This window comes from Trachinotus anak, unplaced genomic scaffold (assembly GCF_046630095.1).
Source record: "Trachinotus anak isolate AG129_WGS33_773 ecotype Australia unplaced genomic scaffold, CSIRO_AGI_Tana_v1 ptg000032l, whole genome shotgun sequence".
In the NCBI taxonomy this organism is placed as follows: domain Eukaryota; kingdom Metazoa; phylum Chordata; class Actinopteri; order Carangiformes; family Carangidae; genus Trachinotus; species Trachinotus anak.
The window spans coordinates 19,084,115-19,097,385 of NW_027273883.1; the positions used below are offsets into that span (position 1 = coordinate 19,084,115).

The window sequence follows — 13,271 nt, forward strand, 5'->3', positions numbered from 1 at the left end:
CTTAAAGGGTTAAATATAACAGCTTCACACATAATTATAAAGAAATGAACAGATTACTAGTGTGTGACGTGTTCAGTAATATGATATTAGTTTTGCATCTAGACCCCCTTTTTCTCTCTAAAAATTCTGTGCCAGATGACTAATAATTCATGTAATGAGCTTACTTTATTTTTGATTTACTTTTTTTTAGTGCACGTCTGGGTGGATAAATACTCACTGTGCTCTTATAAAGATGATAAGGAGGTCAGTTTCCATTAAGCATCCTTAGGTGCTCCAGTGCAAAAGCTCACAGTGACCAACAGAGTCTAAGTGTTAGAGAAGATTACAACCAATCATTATTAAAGCCTATTTCACCCGCAAATCCACCCGCGACAACTGTTTGGATGGCTTAACTGTTTTTTTGCCCCTGTTAGTAGCCTGCCGGGCAAACAAGGAGGGGAGAAACTGTTTAATGCAAAGCAGCACTTGTTACTAAATCTTGTTTTGGGGAGGGGTTAGTGACATGGGGGGACATGGCAAAGAAAAGCCAGTTGGTGAAGGCAAAAAGGAGCTGGCTGTGCCTTTGGCTCTCTGCAGCTCGGTGGGTGGCAGGGCGTTGGCCAGTACTGTATATGGCACGGCTGTTGTTCAGTTGCCGTCCCGCCATACTACAGTGATATGGTTAGAGAGCTATAGGCAGGGTGATGACCGCTGTAGACCTGTGTAGGGTGTAGTTTAGGCTAAGATTGATTGGGACGGCTTTGGTTTACAATGGCAGTGCTGGATAACCACAGCTGGCAGTACGCCCAGGCTGGAAAAACCCTGATCAGACTCTCAGGTAGAGTATTGTTTATCATTAATGTATTCTGTCATGTTTATCCAGAAGCCTGTTTGTTTTGATGCCTGAGTGTAAAAGTACTAAGAAAGGGTCACCTCAAGTTTACAGCTGAGATGTCTGCAGTCATAAAACATACTTTATACTTTATACCTAATACTTTGCTCAAAGTATTAGGTATTTTGCTCAAAAGATTTTTGTACTTTAATATTAACATCAAGAACCTTGTTATTCCTCATAATGTTGAGGTCGGTGCTGATATCATTTTTAGATTTTTTTTTTTTTTTTTAAATAATGTGACTTACGTGCTCTTCACTAATAGGACCTTAAATAACCAATGCAGATGTTATAAATGAAAATGCAGTGCTATCTTCTTCATCTTGTACTGTATTTTGTTTCAAATCAGACATGTGAAACTCATTAAAAACACTTTATAATGCAAATTAGACAAATCTAGCCTTTGCTAACTGTAGAGCTGAAGGAGAGAGAGAGAGAGAGAGAGAGTGAGAGAGAGAGAGAAAGGGAAACCACTGTTGTAATGAAACTGACCAAACCATCATGGTCACAATATTGCTGTTGATGAAATTCATGAAGGACATGTTTTGTGACATCTTTTGTACAGCAGCTTATGGCATATGTGGATATTTTATTTTGAATTGGGTAATTCATTATATTTATTTATATTTGCATCATTGTGTGTGCTAGAAAAAAGTTCTGTTGCTTCAGTTTTGCCTAAAAGAAAGTTATGACTTACTTGTGAAGTATTTGAGCATTTGTTATGTATTTGTGAGTAATGGAGATGGATTATCACCTGCTCTAAGGAAAATGATACAAGTGTTACTATTTTCATTTATGTTTTTTTTTTTTTTAACGCGGGGGCGTTTACACCCTGCAGTGTTGCCAACATAGTGCATTTGAAATGAACAGAACTGGTCTCTGAGACCACCTTTCAAGGTCTGCTTCAAGTCCACGTTGCTATTCACTAATTCGTCACTCATTATTATTTTGTTCATTAGTCCTTGTTGGGACAATAAACTTGCCACTGCAGTTAATAACTTTAATATTTCTATGGCAATAGGAGAGTAAATGATCGGATAATTGAATAATAGACTACGCCTCACCCTCACCACATGCTCATATTGTTTCCTGATAATAAAGCAGTATGGAGAACACATGTATACCGTTACAAAAAAGTCCTACTTTTAAAATTCCTGATCCTGTGCAGCTGCAGTATAGCTGCTCCCAAGAGAACAAAATAACAGGAACACCTCACGATAAAGAGCAAACCAAAAGCCTTGCAGTAAATAATACTGTTGTGAAGCATAAATTGTTCATTTTTCTTTAAGGCTTTGCCAGTGAGATTGAGGTTTTAATTTAACTTTGAGGTCATATTTGTGATATTAAGCTAAGTCTTCTTAAGTTTCTTTCAGTCAGTGTTTATGGGATGTTTCTGGGAAGCGAAGGGCCACTACATGTATGCACACTGCTGTCTTTTTTTAACTGTAAGATACTTTGCCAACACTCCTCATGCTTAAGCTGCCCTGTATTAGTTGGGTATATGGGTCATTCTGCTCAGCTTTGCTGCATGGACACAAAACTGTTTTAGTTACTATAAGATATAAATAGAGGAAACAGTTACTTGGAGGACGCATTACAACTTATGTTTACTGGACAACAACACCTGCCTGCTAGCCACGGTAGATCAGTGCCAGATGCTGAAACAGGTTGACCAGAGCATAGGCCTTAAGCACAGGTGGGACTGACAAGTGCCCATGCAGAAGGTTAACTATTAGGCAAGTATGATCAATTACAACAACAAGGCTTTGGGCCCTCTGAAATACTCTGATTTGCTAGCTAGAAGATACTAAGGTCATCACTCTCCAATAAAAATGGAAGCGTTTTTTTTCATCCTCTCTTGCTCAGTCACCAAGACTTGGTGCCTGCAGGGGTAATGAATGCAGATGTCTGAGGAGATGACTGCTCTGAGGCGATTAGGAGAAATGGTGCTATTTGTCATGAGGAGAGCTCTGCAGCATGAGATCACAACAAGGCCAGCTGAGGGAGGAATTTAAAGCACATGTCCCATGACCTGGGATTAACTTGAAGTCAAGGGTCCGAGCCATTACTCGTGATGATGACTGTGCTATCAATCTATCCGTTTTGTAATTTGGGGCAGGTGACGTTTTTGTCCTTATACAGTACAACACAGTGTCTGTCCTTTTCATTGGCATGGTTTGATCAGTGGAAAAGTTCTCTGTCAGCCCTGTAAAAGGCAAATGATCCATCGACAATGCTTTCATCATGTCCTAATAGACACTGCTCAGGGAAATGAAAACCTGTCACCCACAAATTTTGTTGCAGGCTTTTAAAACTTTCAGACTCTATACATATACAGACACTGTAGATGTCTCCCAGTAGGACCTGTTATGCGAGTCCTACTGTATAAAAGCTGGACAGACACAGAAAGGAGCTGCGGCAAGCTGATAATGACAGGAAGACAAGTGTTTCCAATCAAAGTGCTGCTACTTTGGTCCTCTGTTACTGACAATGACACTGCCAAAAAGGGCTTGTGTCTGTCAAAACATGCTGCCTGTGGCTGCAGCATCAACCCACATTTTCTCAAACTTTCAAATTTAGCCATATGGGAGTGTGTGGACACAGACCCCATAAAAAAAGACAACACTAAGTACTGGCAAGTGACACGGAGGGTTGCCAGTAGTGAGGCCTAGGGGAACACTAAGTATGTTAGAAGTCAATAGAGTCAACAGAGGGAGGGGAGGATGGAGAGAGAGATACAGACAGCGGTAGTATGTCACATGAGAAATGAGAAACAAAGGGAAAATGTGTAAATGATTCACAGAGTTATTCGGGCTCAGTGAGGTGTGAAAGGAATAGAAAAACAGCTGTAGCACCATAATAAGAACACATACAGTACTTATAATCTGTCAAGGTTGATTACAGCCTTAACCGCTTACAAATGAAATGTCTCCACACACACACACACACACACACACACACACACACACACACACAGACAGTCACACGACTCAATGCACCATGCATTCATCCTCGGGCTTTCTTCAGGTTGTGTGTGTTTGAATGTGTGTACCTCACATTAACATCATACTTACAGCTTTTACCATGTACATGATTGTTTCAGCATTATTAGTGTAAAAGTGTAATGTTAGGACTGTGTGTGTGTGTGTGTGTGTGTGTGTGTGTGTGTGTGTGTGTATGTGTGTGTGTGTGTGTGTGTGTGTGTGTGTGTGCTTTGTGGCAATGCGGTATTGTGAGAGCACAGACATGAGCACAGTAGTTTATTATACAGCACTGAAACTGCTCTGATTGTGCCCGTCAGTGCTCTTACTCACAGCTCAGTGAAATGGGTTTCACATGCACACTTGCTGGCTTGCATAAGACTGCTGACCAGTGTTTATCTTCGCGTTGCCCCTTAGCTGCTCACTGTGCTAAATAAGAATGGTGTGGACATGATTTACAGTGCTTTGTGCTCTCTGCTCTGTATGATGGGCTGTTCGCTCAGATCTGTAGGAAATATTTAGGTGAAGATCAGTTTGTTTCAATTCATCATCCCAAAGGTTTTCTTCTGTTATGTTCTATTATGATTTTTTTTTTACATGCATCATATTGTGGTCACATTTAGGTTGTTTCAGGTAGAAGTATGGAATTATACTGTGGGTAGTAATGTAGTTCTTGTACAGTTTGTTTCACAGTTATGTTGCAGTAGGATGATGTGTGTGGATCTGTCTCCAGTGCGTATATTTGTGTTTGAGCAGGAGAAGTGATCATAGCTACAGCTGCGTTGATTAACTGACGTGTTGACAGAAAATTAATACAAACAACTTTGAATGTTAATGATTTTTTTTAAGTCAAGCAAAAATGCCAAACATTCTCTTGTCCCAGATTCTCAAAAGTGACAATTTGCTGCTTTTCTTAGTTTAACATCATTGTAAATTCTATATTTCGGAGTAAGAGACTCAAACTGTTTGAAGATGCCAGCTTGTGATGTGGTACTTGGCATTACTGATTATTTTTTATTTTAAAAAAATGACAGGTTAATGAATTGTGAAAGTAATTGTTTGTCACAGCCCTTATCTTGGCCTATAAAAAGTATTTGAGGCTGGTCCAGTGACTTCATACAACTGCTAAGGTTAAACAAGGAATTGGGGGGGGGGGGGCATTGTTACCAGCTGGTGTTATTGTGGGTATTGCTTTCACCTTGTGAGTCTGTGTGCGTGTGTGTGTGTGTCACTGTGGCAAAATGTACTACTACAGAAGGTAGTTCTTGTCTACCACCATACCGCCACAACAGTGCAAGATACAGTCACAAAGCTTTACAGGTGTGTAGCTGGTCTGACCCATGAGTACAGAGTATGCAGCAGAGTACTCATGGGTCAGAACATCAACATGTTGATGGGTGGGATCCCATTGCAAGATGGGTGCCACACTGCAGTTACAGATTGAACATTTACACACAATGCCAGAGCCGCACCATGAGAATCGTTTTTGTTTCCTACCCTTCCCTCTTTGTTATGACTTATTCATACCCTCATGCCCTTTTTTTGCTGTGCTTTGGGGTTATATCCAGGTCCACGGGTTGTGGTAGGAGCAAAGTGTTATTTTTGCTGTAAGCCACACTGTAACAACAATATGAGAAACCCGATGAAAGTTGAGCTCACCACAGTCCCCAGGCCCCCTGCCAGCTCCGACTGAAGGTCACAGAACTGGAGTAGAGTGGAGGCTAGAAGTGGCTTTGAATGGGGGGGTGGGTGTAGACATTCTGTGTCTGTGTGTGAAAGAGAGGAAAATAGATAAATGAAAAGGATATACAGTTGAAAAATGGGAGGAGAAGCAGAACAAGGGAGAGAAATAGCTCTCAGTTGTTTATCCTATCACCCCGTTGCACCGGGGCAACGCACGCCGGTTGTTATTCTAGTCGAGGTTGTCACACAGGGGACATTACAAACAACCTACTTGTAACGGCCCTTCATGTAGACTAGGTTAAACACTCATATTGCCCAGCACAACATGAAGGGCAATGGCAGCCAGATACCCATACACACTAGGAGGTTAAGCAGAAATAGCACACAACGTGGCAGCTTCACATGGCAGAAAGAAGATGAGAAGAGATCGTGTCAGTAGATAAAAACAAGCTGTAGCTACAGACCTGAAGGATGTTTTTCATTTAAGTATTTTTGGTGAAATAGCTAAAGAATTACAAATAAAGATCAACATTAAACTGTGGGAGTCAGCAGTGTATTAGGTTTAGGTTGAATACAGCATTTTTTTATTTTTATTTTTTTTATTACTACACTATTTTTGTGTTTGACCTTTGAAAGAGCTGTAATTGGCCTGTTTCAGTCTCCCAGATGACCTGGATATTTGTATAAAAAGCTACCATACTTTTTGTCTAACCACTGAGTTGAGTCTGAAACACCGAACATCGGGATACAAACTTTAAGAAAACACCATAAACACAAATCTGGCTGGTGTCACGCTATGAACGTCAGCTGTGGACACCGCAACCACAGTTCTGCCTAGAATACCTTGGTGGTAGACGTTCATGGGTAGACGTTTCCTGGAGGACGCTGACGTAACCGTCTTTTTCGGAGAGGTTGTGTGTCGATTTTGTGCCGGGCTGAAGCGAATCTACAGTAGCCTGTGCCCTGCTTTCTGCCTGGTACTGTCGAGTGTTACCCAAAAAGCTGATAAAGTGGCACATCTCTCTCTCAAAGGCAACACTATTCTTAGAGCCCTGCAAAGGGTGTCAGTCACACTGCTGCACAGTGACCCACAGGTCAGAACACAGGCACACATACACACACATATACACACACACACAAACAAAGACACATACAAAGTATACCCACCCAAATGCACATAAACAGACACAAGAATTACACACACGCCCTCATACAGTACGACGAATGCATACACCCTCTATCTCTAGCGCAGCACTGACTAAACGAATCCGCTCCCACACTTCCTCCGTTTCTGCGCTGCTCCCAAAAGCTCCCCACATTCTTAGCCAGTCCAAGTCAGGCCAGACTGAGCCAAACCAGGCTGAGCAGTGTTACAAATCCCAGTTCTCTCTTTTCACACAAACTCACAGTATGGTTCACAAACCAGGCTCTGACCCAGAACTGAAGGCTGAAACAGCCATCTGAAATCCATCACAGTCACGTGTCCTGTAAATCTGTGTATATAGCAGACCCTAAATTCTAAAATAGCTTTACTTTTATACAGCTGTGATTACAAATGATGAGAATGCATTTGCTGCGTTTGTACTATGAAATATTGCTGAGTGGTCAAGTGCTAGGTGCACATCACTGGTGTAAAATGCATTTCATACTGACTACTGCTCTGAATCTCTGGCTCTCCCCACAGTTATCCTCACTGGCAGCTGGAATGTGTGTTATCAGGTTCATGCTGAAGTGGTTAGGACAACAGCCAGGGGAGTTGTACTGTAGTATTTCTGCAGTATTATGTAGCATGCCTGCCCTGTCCTGCTGTAGTACACATACAACCGAGCTTGTAATTGCTCTGAGCTTGAGGTTACGAGGTTATGATCCAGAGGATTGGCATCATGCGGCGTGCCAGGCTGTGCAGATGCACCATGTACAGTCTAGCCTGTGGTCTAAAAACATCGGAAACAAAGGGACTGGCACTGTGTGCTGAGGCCACCTGTTCCGACGTGCTGTGGAAAGACGACACAGATGTGCATTTGTGTTCATTTTGGAGTTATGATGCATGTAAGTGCAGAAATTGGATGTGTTTATCCCTGCACATGCTACAATTTTGGTCAGGGGTTTATAAACTTTCTCCATTGTGATCTAAACTTAGCACATCCATTCTCTATTACAGTTCAATAAAGCCCGCTGGAAACAAGTCTGCAACTCAGTTTGGATCCTAAAAGATGTGGGATGTTTTCAGTCTGTGGTGCAAAGAATTGATGCAAGGCACGAACACAATCTGTTCAGTAGTGGTGTGTTCAGATCAGCATGCGAGCCCGGAGTTAGGAGGGCAAAAGGAAATGGATTGGCACACTTTCTGTGCCGTGTCCTGTCGTACTGCCTCTGCAATTTGAGGATTTAGGGCGCAATCCTAGTGGAGTTACCAAGACAAGAAGAAGGCTTACGCGGAGTGAATCTGTGTCGCAGCCTCTTGCTCCTCTTTGCTTTGTAAATTCATGCTGAGCAGCAGAAGTCGACACACTGTATTCACCGCTCTAGGTGCATGTGAAATGTTTCCCCAGTAACTTTGAAATCAAGCTTTGCAAAAACATAGACTGGGAAATTATTTTAAAACCAAGCACAAAACCATTCATTCCCATGTATAGGCTTAGTCATTCTGGGTTTTCATGTTAAACGTAAGCTACAATTTTGTGTCTTCACCTCAGCGTTCTGTGGTTGTGTGTTTTAGTAAAATTTCACTGCTAAACCAAAAGGGTTGACTGACCTTTGAGCAGAATGAAAACACACAATTAGACAAGTTTCTGCCATCAATGAGCAGACAAAGTTTGCATGAGTAAAAACTGGGTTAACTGTAACTCTAATTTGCATGTGATTGGACAAACCCTGACTGTACATCTAATGTCCATGACTGTGCAAATGAAGATACCTGATGAATGATAGCCCATGGTGAGAGTTTGCAGAGTTGTGGGTAAAAAAAAAAGGCGACTGTCTATTTGTCTTCAAGTTCTTTTTTGTGTGTTTCCCTTTGCGAGACAAGAGGAGAAAAATACATTTGGATTTTGAATTCTTTCTGCAGCCCTCCATTGTTTTGGACACTGAACTGTTATTGCGTATGTATTAAATGAACTGGTTGCAATGCAGATTACTACTATGACAGATGCTTCCACTTACTTACTTACTCTTATGTGTTAAGGTGCATAGCTCAAAAGCAAGGCCATTATCATTTATGATGCATCATGTGTTGTCAAGAAAGCCTAAGCACAAAAATGCTCCACATGACATACTGTGATTGTCCTTTTGATGGATGTATGCACAGGATGTCTCCATTACTAAATGTGCAGGGAGAGAGTAAGCACACATGTCAATATCCATGTACTGTGTGTGTGTGTGTGTGTGTGTGTGTGTGTGTGTGTGTGTGTGTGTGTGTGTTTCTGCTTGTTTGCATGTGTGTCATAAATGACAGTCATGTGTCCATCGCCTCTGTATATCTTTTGTCTAAATGATCCACTACCTGTCATGTGTGCAGGCGATCTCCTCATCTTGCACTTGTCACCTTGTACTTCCTGTTATACGTAGATATGCCGTGACAGATGTGCCACAGTGAGCACGGTAAAAAAAAAAGACTCTCTTCTAGCTTTGCTTCTCCATTTTCCGCCTTTTGAATTCTAGATTAAGAAATAATAATTTGGGGAAAAAAAAAAAAAAAAAACCCACTGCAAAAACCTTATTTCTTGGACGAACATTTCGCCTCATTTTACAGGGCACTGAGTGCAGGCTGCCAGTAAAATGGATTGCTCTCAGTATGAGTGTGTTATGAACAAGCAGTGTGTGATTGAAAAGCTTTATTTCATGCTCAGCAGACTTGTAAATGAGGGGTTGTGTGTAGGGAAGAGAGGAGATTGTCGTGCGCGCCTGCGTGCTCTGGTGCGTTAGAGTGTATAGCGAGAGGTGATGATGGGATTTCATGATTCACAGCGTGTAGGGAGATATTTTAGTTCTCTGACATATTATATGGGTTATTGCTGCATATAAACATGACTAAAATTAGGAAAGACTCCGTGGTTGTATGTGGACTTGGAGCATTGTGCCTGTTTTACTGCCACCATACCATGGAAGCAACTTGCTCCTCACCGGCAGCTGCTTATATTTTGTTGCTGTCTTTTTATTTTTTTTTATGGCCATAGAAAGCTTTATGTGGACTTTTACAGCATTAAGATATGCAACTTGTTTCTAGCCTCAGTGCCAAGCTGCAGTTTTAGCAGGGCTGCAACAGTGTAACGGAGGTCAGTGTTGGCCTTGTGCCAGGCCCAATATCTTACATAAACCACCACAGTGAGGAATGTGTCTGGGCACACTTCACAGGAAACACACACACACATGTGCTAACACACAAAGTGCAAGAGGAGGGGTATTGTTTCTTGTTGCTTGTGGCCTGTAATGTAGATGTTCGCTGCACACGTACACACACTGAACCACTCTTTTGAAGGCGCAGATTGAAGTCTACATCACTGTTTTCAACATCTTTCCAACTAATGTCATGCTCATTCCTCTCACCGCGTTGTGTGTGAGTGAGAGACAGAACGGGGGGGGGGGGGAGTCAGTGGGGAACAGGTGCAGCAGGTTATAAAGAGACAGTCAGCAACAGAGAGACAGATCATAAAAACTATGAGTGTGGATTGCGAGGCGACTGTCTCTGCCTCTTCCACTCTGAAACTGTTATTGCTACCTCAGTCCCATCTCCTCTCAGCTGGTTGTGATATTATCCCTGAGTCAGGTTGTGTCCGGTCCGGCCACTTCCCACGGCAAGCTAATGTGCTGTCATCCAAGCCTGACTGCTGCTCCTAACTCCCTCAGACCGTGGATGAAATCGATATTACAGGAGCCATTAAAACCTGTAGGAGTTATTTAGCTGTCTCTCTGTCTTTCTGCAGTCTCCTCTGTCTGTGTCATTATCTGTCTTGCTGTACGCTGCGGTTCTGTCTGTCCCCATATTCTTCTCCACGCTCTCCCGCTTGAATCATTATCCGCCTGTGCCGCTCTCTTCCTGTCATTTCTTACTGCATACTGTGTAAGGCTCTGTCCCTTTCCAGTGCAGTCTGCCTTTGATCCATTTATCTTTTCATCTGTCAGTCCATCCATCTATCTGCCTCTCTGTCCTCACTTTTGCATTCTGTCACATCTCTTTTTTCCTTCATATCCTCAGGTTGTAACGTATTTGCAACCTGTAAGACACTGTCATAGGTTTAATGATACTCATGTTGAAAAATGTGTTCATTTTACTGTTTCACTCCCTGCTTGTAATATTACTGTTCTGAAGGCAGATACTTCACCTGTGAGTAATCAGTGGCTCCTGTTGCAGACTAGGGCTTCTATTGTGGTATAAAATAAATTAAGAGTCATGAATGACTTTTATTTGAGGCCATTCAGTTTGTGTTTGTGCGTGAGCGTGGATGATTCAGTACTCATTAGCCTGGCCTCAATCTGATTAGCTCATTTCCATTCGTAGTCACTGTGATTAAATGTTTATATTATAACTGTCAAAGCAGCGCAGTGTTTGTGTGAAGTTGTTGCTTCTTCCCTCCTCAATGTTTGTCTCCCTTTTCAACTCCTAAGCTCTGTTTACCAAAACAGAGCCGCAAAATATTTCTCATATTTTTATGTTTTTTTTTTCTCTTCATTGTTTTCTTATCCCATTTTATCATTTGTTTTTATAAAGACACATCAGTAGGAATATAAATACTGTATCTTACTAAGCTGTGTCTTAAAGGAGTTCATAAGTTCCTTCAATTCAAGTTTCCAAAACAGCTAAAGGCTTCTCTTCTCTTCTCTTCTCTTCTCTTCTCTTCTCTTCTCTTCTCTTCTCTTCTCTTCTCTTCTCTTCTCTTCTCTTCTCTTTATTCAAACACTTCACTACTTCAGGCACAATATAGTGCAGTGTGCCTGATTGTAACATACATGCACAGTTGATGCTTACTGACATAAGAACCATTTTTGGTGTGCAAGTCTATGGACGTACAATTAGGTCAGTTACAACTGGTGGTTTGATGATATGATACAGTTTAAGACAATGAAACGCCCCCAGTAACATCGAACGTGTATAACTAATGATTGTCGTTGGCATGCATCTTCTATTACATGCTCCTTTGTGCTTCTGTATAGGAGTATGTTTTTTATGTGTCTTTGTGTGTGTGTGTGTGTGTGTGTGTGTGTGTGTGTGTGTGTGTGTGTGTGTGTGTGTGTGTGTACTTGTACTTGCTACATAGTAAGGACCAAAAAAAGTATTTTACTAACAGAGTGAGGACATTTTGGGAAAGTGAGGACATTTTGGCCAGTCCTCACTTTTTGAGACACCTTCAAATCACATTTTGAGGGTTAAGACTTGGTTTTAGAGTTATGGTTAGAATTAGGTTTAGGTTAAGGTTAGGGTCAGGATTAGGGTTAGGCACTCAGTTGTGATGGTTAAGGTTAGGGTAAGGGGCTAGGGAATGCATTATGTCAGTGAGTGTCCTCACAAAGATAGAAGTACAAGTATTTGTGTGTGTGTGTGTCTCAGTGCGCCCACATGCAAATGTAAGATATGTACATATGTATTGAATTTCCATATATGACTTATGCACATATAAAATAAAAGCACATATGTAAAAATTATGTATGAAACTTATTAGAAACTGGAATGATTTCATATATTGACATATATGTCCAGCCCATAAAAAATATATATGTTTATGTACATATGCTTATAGTGGATATGTTACATAAATATATGTCCATCCCAAAGGCTGTCTATATATGTTGATATTATATACAGTAGGGTCCAAAAGTCTGAGACCACTTTCCCAGAATGGGAAGACAGACATGTTTAAAATGAATGAGAAATGAATTAGAGAAAGATATATAAGCTTGCAACATGTTATACCTCATAAAAATCCATCATATAGATATTGTATGGTATGGATGTTTTTATAAATGTGCGTGTACAAATTTTATTATGGGTGTTTAATATATGTTTTAGTGACATATATTATATTTCTGTGTGTGTGAGAGAGAGAGAAAGAGAGAGAGAGAGATGACTCACAGCAAGATGACAGTTATCTGATGACATCATCAGCTAACTGCATCTGCAGAGAGGCGCTCTCTCCCACCTCCTCACTTGCAAACACTCATATATTCAGTGGTCAATATCACAGCCGATGTGTATTGTTATTTTTACTAACTGCTGCATTGTAGCATCCAGCTTTACGTTATTGTTCTTTCCAGTGCTTTTCTTTTATTGCATTTCCATTTGCCACATTTTTATCATAAAATTGTTCTGAGTAATAGATTTGTTTCGTTTGTTTATTTAGAAATCATAAAGTTATACATTGTGGCAATGAAAGCCCTTTATCAGAAACATGGTATGATATTTGACAGTATCGCACATCCCTGCCTTATTCTGTCAGTCGCCTGTCTAAATCAGTTGTCTTCCTGACTGACTGCTCTGACACACCAAAGAGATAAAAGTCAGTTGGTGTGTGTGTGTTGAATTGCACCATCTTGCTTCCTGGTATTAACCAGTGTGCCATCTGTTGAGGAGGCGAGGCAAAAGAGTTGACATTAGAAGAACAGTCCATGGTGGAATATCCTAAGTGTACCAGGCTTTTATACCAGGCTAGGCTAAACATGTCGGGCTGCAAGAATGTGCTACATAATTGCTTAGATGTACAGACAATCTAATTTCTTTGGAACCAATGACAATACCATTGTAT

The 13,271-nt window shown here is 41.1% G+C and overlaps 1 protein-coding gene across 4 annotated transcripts in view; it reads left to right on the top strand.

Moving 5' to 3' along the window:
• The window catches only part of triob (trio Rho guanine nucleotide exchange factor b), a 113,453-nt gene that overhangs the window by 34,041 nt on the left and 66,141 nt on the right, over positions 1-13,271 (top strand). The gene's annotated exons all lie outside the window — the stretch shown is intronic.